This window comes from Tenebrio molitor, chromosome 1, assembly GCF_963966145.1.
Source record: "Tenebrio molitor chromosome 1, icTenMoli1.1, whole genome shotgun sequence".
Taxonomy (NCBI): domain Eukaryota; kingdom Metazoa; phylum Arthropoda; class Insecta; order Coleoptera; family Tenebrionidae; genus Tenebrio; species Tenebrio molitor.
In genome coordinates, this window is record NC_091046.1 from 28,009,139 (window position 1) to 28,019,650 (window position 10,512).

Sequence of the window (10,512 nt, forward strand, 5' to 3'; positions counted from 1 at the left end):
CTGGTCAAAAGCTCTGAAAGATTCTAGGGGGGCCATTACATATATTCAATAAGTAAAAAGTTCCTAAATGGGAATTTTGTTTGGAGACCTGTGACCAGGTTTTCGGGATTTCGGCCCACTGTGCGCCGGTACTAAATTTAATCCCTTAAAATGGGAAGGGTAATTAGGAAGGTACCTGTACCTGTTTGAAAATAAAGTAGGGGTAGTTGGGAATATTCGGACAGCGTTTTACTAAAATCATTAGTTTCGTCCAACAATATTCAAGTGATCGCTGGAATAAACGCTACAATGGAGAACATGCTTAGTGAACGTGGCAAGATTCTTGTAATTTTCGAAAATTTAAAATCCGTAATTGTGGAAGCACGGAAAAAGGTGTTGTATATATATTTTTTTGTAAATAAATGGTTTGTTGAGAATCTTTTATACTATTTGGTTTTCATAATTGCTTTTAAACATCGTTGGGGCCGTAGAGGGTTGGGGCCCACCATTACCTATTAGGTACCTGTATTTTATTAAGGGGCTTACAGAATCAGGGGTGCGGCGCAATCGTGCCCAGGTATTAACAACCACTTGGGTCGCCTCGGCGCAATCGTACCATCGGCTTAAAACAACCGCGTGGTGTGGAAGATAAACTGCATCGTTTTTAGGAGTGGTTTTAATTAATTGCATATGATTTAATTGAAGATACTCTTGGATGAATTTTGAGTATTCGTTTTTTCTAAACTTGAATCCAATTTGACGAACCCATGTATGTATTGATTTGACGCAACACTTAAAGTCAGGATTTTCTTCCATAAATCTTGAATGCAATGATTTCATTGTAAGGTGTTTTTTTTCAGCACACATTTTATAAACAATTTCTCGTATCGAACTTTGCATTATTGGGTTTATTTTGGTCTTCAGTTCTTTAATTTTCTTCGACATTGAAGCTCTGAATTCGCTATCAGATTTTGTCGGCTTCTTTAAGCGGTAAAGGGATCTTGTTGAGATCTTTAAAGCTTCAGCAGTCTGGGATACAATCATTTCTTCAGTTACCTTCTGGCCTTTTTTTTCGATGGATTGCTTGCGGAAATACTCGTACACATGCAAAATTAACTTTTTTGAGTGGTCGTTAAACCTTTTCATCATTTTAACGATTTATTATTAGCACTTTCAACAAAATGTCTCAATTTGACAGTTGTTTTTAAATTTTCAAAAATTGTCATGATTACCGAATTATTTGGATCTAGCACCGATATACGTATTTTCTAGTTCTTTTCTGTTTCATCCAAAGTCTTTAAGTTAGAAAAAGATAGTTTACTGACATGAACTCTACTAAGTTGTTCCGCGAATTTTGGGGCACCCAGTATACATAATTAAAAAAAAAAAAATTGTCACAAAAACACTAAGTTCTAAGGGTTGCTTAGGTAACAACAAATTCACCTACATTTTAGACAAAGATAAATACGCACTTTATAACAAATACACATGGACGAAACAAAAACAATTGACCATTTCTATATCAACGATTAATGACACAGATTATTTCGGAAAAGGTATTTCAATTTACTTTTTTCGTTATAATTGTATGGTACACGTTTATAAGGGCCTTTAAAGCACTTGCGACGTTAAAAGCAATCCGATTTAAACTCGTTGCACGTGCTAAAGCACGCTTGTATCATAATACACTATAAAGGCCCTTTTTAGCACGCATTTTAGTGTCAAAAACAGGGTTTATAATTCAGGTATAATAAAAAGTAAACTATCATACATTCATTTCTGTAATGACGAACTAACTGGACCTTTTTTTTTGTTAGATTTTTTTACAAAATAAATCAAAATTACATAGTTGGCAAAGATTTAAATTGTCATATTATTGTCACTGCCAAAATAAATGAATTTTCAAAACGGATTAGAGCATCATTAAGTAAGCAGACGAAGCAGCACATTTTAAAAGCTTTCAACTTTCAACAAAATAAAAGAAATTACTCATGGATATAATGGAAACGTAATGAAAAAGTACAAAATTGTAGAAGCAGTGGCAGATATTTTTTCGGTAAATTCAAATCTAAAATAAAACTCTCCCTAAGTCCTGTACAGGTTTCAGTCCCAGAAGTATGGCCTCCAAAATTGCTAAGAGCTCATAAAATTTTAGGGGTATAACGAGCCATTATATAGTCATTTATGTATTAAGGCCATAATCGACAATTATGTCCGTGGTACATACAAGGTTTTATTCTATTTTATAATTTCTAAAAGATTCAAACAAATATTTAGTATTCCTTAAAGGAAATCAACTAAAAGTTGTGTCCATGCAAATTTAGTTAGCTATGTTAGGGTTACTGTGTATAATATCTATGATTTTCTTTAATCAAATAATGATTGATACCATTGTTTGAATAATTAAACCAACCGTTGTTTGTCAGATTTTTGACAAATCTGGGCCATAAAGGCCAATTTATGCCCTCATTTCGGGGCGTATAAAGACGATTATTGACCAAAATAGAATAAAAAATATTAACTTATCTCAAATGCTTTATTACGGGATTAAGAAACCGCCCAAGTGAACAGCTGCAGACCCTTTGCGTTAGAGAGAGAGGAACCGTTGTTCTTTTCAGAAAAATAAAATTAGTTGGTAGTTTGAGGGTTCAGCCATAATAGTCGGTTTAAAATAAGTTAATATTTTTTTGTGCCTTCGGTCGGAATTTGGTAAATTACAGATCTCGAAATCGTCCAGAAACACATGCATTGCCGGCCTAGTCCGGCTAAAAGTAGGGATTTCGAGTTGTCATCATTTTCCCTTGGCATGATGGCATGTGTTACCAGGATTCTGTCAAATGTCGATCTTAGTTATGTACATAGCTCGTTAAAAATGTTTTTCTAAACGTAGAAACTAGAAAGAGGCAATATTGAACTAAAACGACAGTGATAAGTATAACATAACTAATACAAGCTGTTTATTTTAGTTTTCATTCATAAAAAATGTGTACGTTGACTTTTTAGGTTACCGCAATAGCCGAAGTTACACAAAAAGATTAATCCCAGTAGTGTACCTACACAAAAAATACTTAACATAATAGAAAGAACTGAACAAATTTTATTAAACAGGTACAAAAGTAAATATATTTATTTTAAATATACACGACAATTGATTACTTAAAATTAAAATTAAAGGTGCAGTTTGGACAATTTGAAATGTTTAAATTAGGTAAATTGGAATTGTTTACTTTTAGCTGTAGTGCTTTTCCAACCATCGTGTCGTTTTAATGTGGTTATATCTGCACCATGTCCGGCCAATACTGTAGCACTACTTCTACGAAAACAGTGTCCGGTATATTGCGAGGGATTTTGTAATTTTAAAAAAGTTACTATTTGACAAGGCATAGCGGCAAAAGTGTGGATACCCACAGATTGTACTGTACACTTATTTTTGGAATAAAATTTAAAAAAAAACGAGTATGTTGTATGCCTGGGGGTCTTAAAGATTTATACTTTTTAAGGATATTAATCCATAGAGGCTCTGTTATGCAGGAAGTACGGGGCTTTTTAGTTTTGGTGTCTGGAATTTTAATAATTATGACATCACCGCGATCTTGGACATCTTCAACCTTCATATTAGTTAACTCATGTCTGCGACATGCGGCACACATGCCTATTTATTATTAATGCTGCCTAAAACAAAATTTTTAAAGTAGGGACCATGAAGTAAAATTAAAATACTCACTTTCATCATGAGGTAGGTCTCATTGGGAGCCTCAGAAATGAATTTTTGAATGTCCTCAATTTCCAGTTTTGGATTTTTTAGGTACATATCCATCTTTCGCTCTTTTTAAAAAAGCTATCAGTTTCGTGTAGCTTCCGATGTTAATATTATTTTTAATATTTAATGTCGATTTTAACATGGAAAAAAATGCCCACAATGAGGAGGACCGTAAAGTTTTTGATTTGTGTTCAAAATATGCTAGTAAGACAAATTCATTGAAACTGTTTATGCCATTTTCATTGGACCACTTTATAAAAAGTTCGTATTCTTTCCAATATCGATTGGACGATTTTTTGGTTAACAAGTTGTCGATTACCTTCTGAGCCGTTTCTCGAATGTGAGCTGGTGTATCCATTATAATTTTATACCGAAACTTTTAGGAAAATGTCAGAAAAAAAAACAAATGAATTAAATTTATTAGGAAACAAGAGCGATGTTGATTTTAAAATTTAAATGTTTAAGGGTTGCCAACACAAAAAAGTCCCTAATACCAATTATTAAAAGAAGTGATTTAACTTTTATTTAACAAAAATCCACAGAAGTCGGCACGAAAAATTTTGTGTATCACACGTCCAGAAACGGTTTTGCGAGTACTCGCATTTGCAAGCCTCGGCTATCCGCTCCGGCCAGCAAACTTACTGGCACTCGCAAACGTGCCGTTTCTGGCCTAGTGATACAAATAACTATTATAATAGCTCATTACACCCCTAAAATTTTATGAGCTCTTAGCTACTTTGGAGGACTATACGTACAAAATTTTAAATGAAGGACCAGGACAAGGCTTATGGCAAACTTTAGCATCCATGACATATCCCCAATTATTGTTAATTTGGCTCTGAAGATTCCTTTTCGGACAGCGACGATAACTAGGATGAGTAGGAAAATGCAAAATTATTTCATTGTTACGCTCAACTGCCTTTTCGTATTTGTTTAATGTAACTTTGTTCAGTTTTTTGTTTTAAAATAATTAAATAAATTTAATTTCACTATACTTTAATTGGGACAAGTTTTGACAGAACAAATGACCTGACTCATAACCTAACTTTTTAAAAGCCCAAATTCGCAGTAAAAAGATGTCTTCACAAGGCAGAAGTTACTAAATTTGGTAACTCCAGTTCGTCATTACAAAAATGAATTTACTATAGAGAAAATGGCTCTGTAGCATATATATTTGGGAAAATATAGCCCAAAACCATAACAGAAACCTCATTCTTAACATGCCAGAACGTTATCGAGCTGTAATTAACGCTAGAGGAAACAATACATACAAGATTTCAGGAAAATAATCTTTAAATTTAGATGGTTTTTTCGATTTCTCATTTTTACTCGTGATGTTGAAAGTATTTCCCCATGGTTCAGCTGTTTTTGTTGTTAATATATTTTTTTTATGTTTCGAAACTTGCTTTTTTAATTAAAAAAATCAAAGTGATGAGTTAATTTTGGAGTTCAGTGTATTTCCACCTCTAACATGAATGGTGGCTTCACACCGTCTACCCATGCTGTTAATAGTGGACAGAACATCTGCTTGGTCCTGATTGTCCCAAATAGCGATTATCTGCTCAACATCTTCACCCAGCGTAGCTGGAGATGGCTGAAGAGCCCGGACTCGTCGTCCCATCATGCCCTACACATTGTCTTTCGGGTTAAGGTCCTGACACCTGGCTGGCCAGTGCACAGAAGCAATATCGACTTCGTCTAGATACTCGGACACAATTCTGACACTTGCATTAAAATGCTGGAAGATGAAATTATTCCCGATAAATAGGGCAAAAGGTAGGTACTATATATTGTTCCAGGATATCTGTTACATAAACTGTGTCCATTTGGGAAAAACATGCATGCAAATCGGTACGAGCCGTAGGACATACACCACCCCAAACCGTAATCGAGCCACCTCTGTAAGGCTGCATTCGAAGAATGTTGCATTGGGCATAGCGTTCATTTGGTCATCGAATTACTCTTACATGTCTGTCACGTGACTCCAAGCAAAATCTGGATTCATCTGAGAACAGTACTCGTGCCCATTCATTATCATTCCATCTGGCATGAGTTTTGGCAAACAAAATATTTTCTGTAGTTTAGTATAGTTTGCATACATTGGTTATCGCAATCTGTACTCGTATAGGTAATTTACTTGGGTCCGCAATACTATTTCATATTCGCCGTCCATTTTACTAACACTATATATCATTTTGCACTTGGTATCAAACTTTTTAATTAACTCTACCATAATCACGAAAGTGAACAAATGCACGTGCACTTAACCTCAAAACATTCCAATTAATGGACTAAGAAATCCGGAAGAATGCATAAGTGGTCTGCGCGCATTACCTCGATGTGCGCTAGTCTTATAGGAAATGAAACTCCAGTGTCAATCATAATTCATCCTATACGATTAACGCACCGTGTAGCGCCATACACATACGAAACGCAAAAATGCAACCCGGAGTCGAGCAGGGCTCGCGTCTGCAACTGCTGCCCTGTGGGAAAGCACACGATTACCTGTGCAGTTACCAGTAGGACAGCTCGTCGCTATTGAAGCGGACGAACCAGATTCACGTTGGCAGCCTGGACAGCTTCTGGAACCCTTGGGTGTACGACGGGGTTCTGGTAGGAGTCGTGGAGTACTGTGTGGTATTTCTTGGGGCAGGTGCAACAGGTTGAAGTGGATTGGCAGTTCTTGACCCGATGTCTTCCCAAGTAATTCAGATATGTGTACAGTGTACTGTAAACGGTACACCTGGTCTCGGTGTTCTTCAGCACTGCGACCGTGGAAGAGTGGATAGTCCTCGTTGCAGAATGGGCAAGTGTGAGAATCAGACCTGGTGGCAGGGTGCGCTCCAAGTGCACTTGGTGCTGGTGGACGCGTGCCATGTTTGGTGCAGAAAACTCTAAACACGGCGCTTAAGGTATTACGTAAAAACTTTTCATTACATTTTTTTTCCGCATAGTCTCGTCCAAGATTTCATTATTATTTCACATTTTACAACATCTATGGTGTTGAGGAGGTTTCAGAAGGTTCAGCAAACCTCTTTTTACATATCTGCAATGTGTGTAATTCAAAAACATTCTGTTAAACTTTTATTTTTAACAATTTTGCTGTATGTTGTTTGTCTACCGTGAGAATCAGGATGGCGCTGCGAGATTGATAAGGGCTAACGTCCTGCACATGATTGTACAGTGTGTAGACAGAACCAATCACAAGTGTCATCCGTTTCAAAAATGTTGTGTTACAGTGCTGTTGCCTACCCAAGAGAATTGCAACATTTTTTAGAAAAATGTACTACATTTGTATAATGCACTTAGACAATACACTTTCTCGAGCCAGTTTCTTGCCCACTACGGATCTGTTTTTGCGTCAGACTCGTCATCGTCCCTATATCTTTGAGGAAGTCCACCGATTTGGAGGACTTAGCTCCAACAAGGGCGATCTTTTCAAGTAACGTACTTTCCACTTCTGAGAGCCGAGCTTCAGCTTCTTGTTTGTACAGGGTTGTGTCGGCTTGGCGTTCGAGGTGTCGCTCATGCATTTTGGATGCCTGGCTAGCGCGGGCTTAGCAAGATAACTTCTACCACATCTCTCCCACTCATAAGTGCAGCCTCTGATTATTATTACTATTTATACCGTAGCCAAAGGTTCACACCGACGCGGTATCAATTTTTACCGTGGGGAAGGTTTCATGGGTGTTCTGAAATAAATAGAAACAATTTTTCTTTGTGATTATTTATTTGTCCTTTTATGAAGATTTCTCCTCTTTTCTCTGGGGAGCGAGTCCTGGGACACCTGTATTTCATTTATTTGTAACCATCAAGCATTGCTTGAACAATCCTCACTTCATGAATATTTCCGTTTTTTATAGCAGCATCTAATTTTTTATTTGCTTCTTCGACCATAGCTTCGGCAGCCCTACTTTGTTCATGAACAGTTTTCTTTCTTGAATTTATTTCAGACTCTGAGTTCTCAAGGGTTTTCTTTTCTTTTATTGCCCGATCTAAGACTTCCTTTTCTTTTTCCGTTTTTTTTATTCAGGGTTATTCACGTAAGATGACGTCCCTGATTAGGTAAAAATGCAATCCAAAATACATTTTACAAAGCATTCATTGTGTTTTGGTATTTAAAAATTAAATCAGAAATCCAAGCAGGGATTCTATTAATTTGAAAGATATATCTGTCATTGGGCAAGGTGAATAAAAATTAAACAAGTGCTTTTACTTACAATTTTTAAGTAAAAGCTATGTTTTGGTTGAATAAAAATTCAGCGTTTGCTAAAACTAAAAAGCAAAATCTTATACCTTAAGCTTAAACTAATTTTTCCAGCATTTACTGAAAACGGTGTGAATAAAACAAGTAAGAGCTGAACGTAATTAAGTAAAAGCTTAAATATTTTTAAGTCTGGTGTCCCTCTGGCTTAAAAATTTAGTCATGGCGAAACTGGCAGCGTTCATACACGCAAGATCTAAAAAATGTTATTCTCCAAGAGTTACAAGTCGCAATGAGGATTATGACAAGTTAAGTAGGTATATCGCTTCAGCGAAGAAAATGCACAATGGTTAGGGGAACATTTTCTGGGGCATAACGAAGAGACGAGAGGAGGTTCATTAAGTTCAAAGACATGGATGCAAATATTTTGATTCCATACTGATCAATTATTGTCAGTAATACCTTAGATACGGTAACCATTATGATATTCATAACTCCCTTGGGAATTATACTAGGGAATTATTAGCTATTTATGCACTAAGGGCATTACAACGATGATTACGCCCGGAGAACGATGGCTCGAGGGCTTTAGCCCGAGAGATGGATATCGTTCGATGGGCGTAATCATTCGGTGACGCCGTGGTGCATACAAGATTTTTTTCACTACTAGTCTCAGAAGGCGTCATTATTGACTCTCGAACCGACCCCAGAAGTAGAATTTCTCTCCCTAGGTTAATAATATAATAATGAACAGCCGTCACCTAGCAACGAAAGATTTTCTTTGATTTTATTGGTTAACGTAGACCATGACCAACTTCATTCATATTCGCTTCGCTTCTATATGGCCGTCTCAATTTAGCAAAAATTTGTTCCCGCAAAGTAGTCCATGAAACGTGCATCATGTGTCGCCATCTTCCGTCAAGTTGACAACTTATTCATTCTAAAGTTTAAATAAATTCGGGACTGTTTAGTTGTTTTTTTAACAAAATGGGCAGAAAGTGTTTTATTTGTGGAAATTTGAAGCCTTTTTTCCAATTTCCAAGCGATTCTGATCAGAGAAACAAATGGCTAAAGTCTCTTAAAAGATCTTGTAGTATTTTTTGAATAATAAAATTTCTTATAGAAGGTAGTTTATTAAATGGTATTACAGATCTCAACAAAATTACAGATCATCTTCAAAAAAAGTGACACTCACTAAAGATGCTGTCCCATTCGTATTTGTAGGAATTCAGATCCAAAATATGTATACAACATGCAAAATGTTTTCTTTGGTTATTTTAGAACCCTGTTGTTGTTTGTACGAATTCACATCCTGACCCAGTCCCCAGATGAAAATGAACCTGCTTCTTCCCTGCAAAACAATACATATACAATACAAATTTGGCAAAGTGATCTTTTATGTCACTTTTATCCACCATCATACTAGGATCTTTGTTAAGATTAATAGCCCTTCAAAATCAGAGTCAATTGCTGTATCCCAGTGATTCATTTGTAGGCATTATTGAGAATTGCGAATATAATACAAAAACTGTTAGGTACCATTTCTACAATATGAGAAACCATGTACTCATTTGCATGACTTGCTGTATGATCACCTCCTTCAAAATTCAGCGTTTTCCTGTGCAGACCACAAAGCTGCAGTATGCAATGTTATTATTAAAACAGCTGCGAAACCAGTCCTTAGTAATATTTTTGTAGAATAAATGGATTCTTTAAAGAGTAAGCTTGAACAGTAAACCACTGAGATGAAAAGTTTTGAAGTTATAAATAGTGCTCTTACCTTTAAAAATGTGTTTTGTTAGTGTTGTCATCTAGTTAAATTAAACCCAACATTTTCGTCTTCGTGTTTTTTTTTTTTAATGGGCTGATAACAGTAATAACATAAAAATGAGGCCATTGACCTTGACGTTAATGTCAAATTCAGTTGTAGTTTGATTGTTTGTTGAGGAGATGTCGCTAGTAGATGTCCATCAAATGGGAACATTTGATTGCATGTAAAATTCAAAATTGAAACGGCCATATAGAAGCGAAGCGGATATGAATGAAGTTGGTCATGCGTAGACAGACGATTTTCAATTTTCATAGCAACCGTTGAAAAATGAGAACTCGGATCGTCGCATCGGACAAACAAATTTAATTAATAATTATTATTAGAAAGGGTTTTAACGGATCTAGTAGTGAAAAAAATAGTATACAGGCTGTTTGATGAAAAACGCCTCAACCCATAACTTTGTTATTTATTACCCGATTTCAATGAACAAAAAAATCAAAGATATGGTTTTTCAAGCGCTACAAAACAGCCATAAAAAATTTTTGGCGTTATCTTCAATAACTAGCGATAGTCAACTTTTTTTTTTAAATGGACACATGTAGTTTTTTAGGCTTTGTCTGGTAAGGTTTCTTTTTCTGGATCCAATGATGTATTGAAAGTTATCATTTGGTTCATAGCTAACTGAAAAAAAAAAAACATTTTTTTGTGGTTCAGCTTATTATAAAATTTTTAAGTGCCGTGAAAAACAATCGGAATACAAAGTACGATAAATGTCAAGTTTTCATCTGCTTTTTTAAA

At 35.7% G+C, this 10,512-nt stretch overlaps 1 long non-coding RNA gene across 4 annotated transcripts in view; it reads right to left on the reverse strand.

Annotated features, from left to right (window-relative positions):
- LOC138132203 (uncharacterized) overlaps nucleotides 1-10,138 on the reverse strand; it is a 311,521-nt gene extending 301,383 nt beyond the window's left edge. The window contains exons 1-3 of one of the 4 annotated variants that reach the window (XR_011160015.1): nucleotides 9,724-9,994; nucleotides 9,349-9,667; nucleotides 8,749-9,294 (exon numbers count right to left, since the gene is read on the reverse strand). This is a non-coding gene — a long non-coding RNA (uncharacterized lncRNA). Of the gene's footprint in view, nucleotides 1-8,748; nucleotides 9,684-9,723 lie in introns of those variants that run through there. The other 3 variants (XR_011160014.1, XR_011160012.1, XR_011160013.1) reach the window with 3 other exon arrangements.
- Between the last annotated feature and the right edge of the window lie 374 nt (nucleotides 10,139-10,512).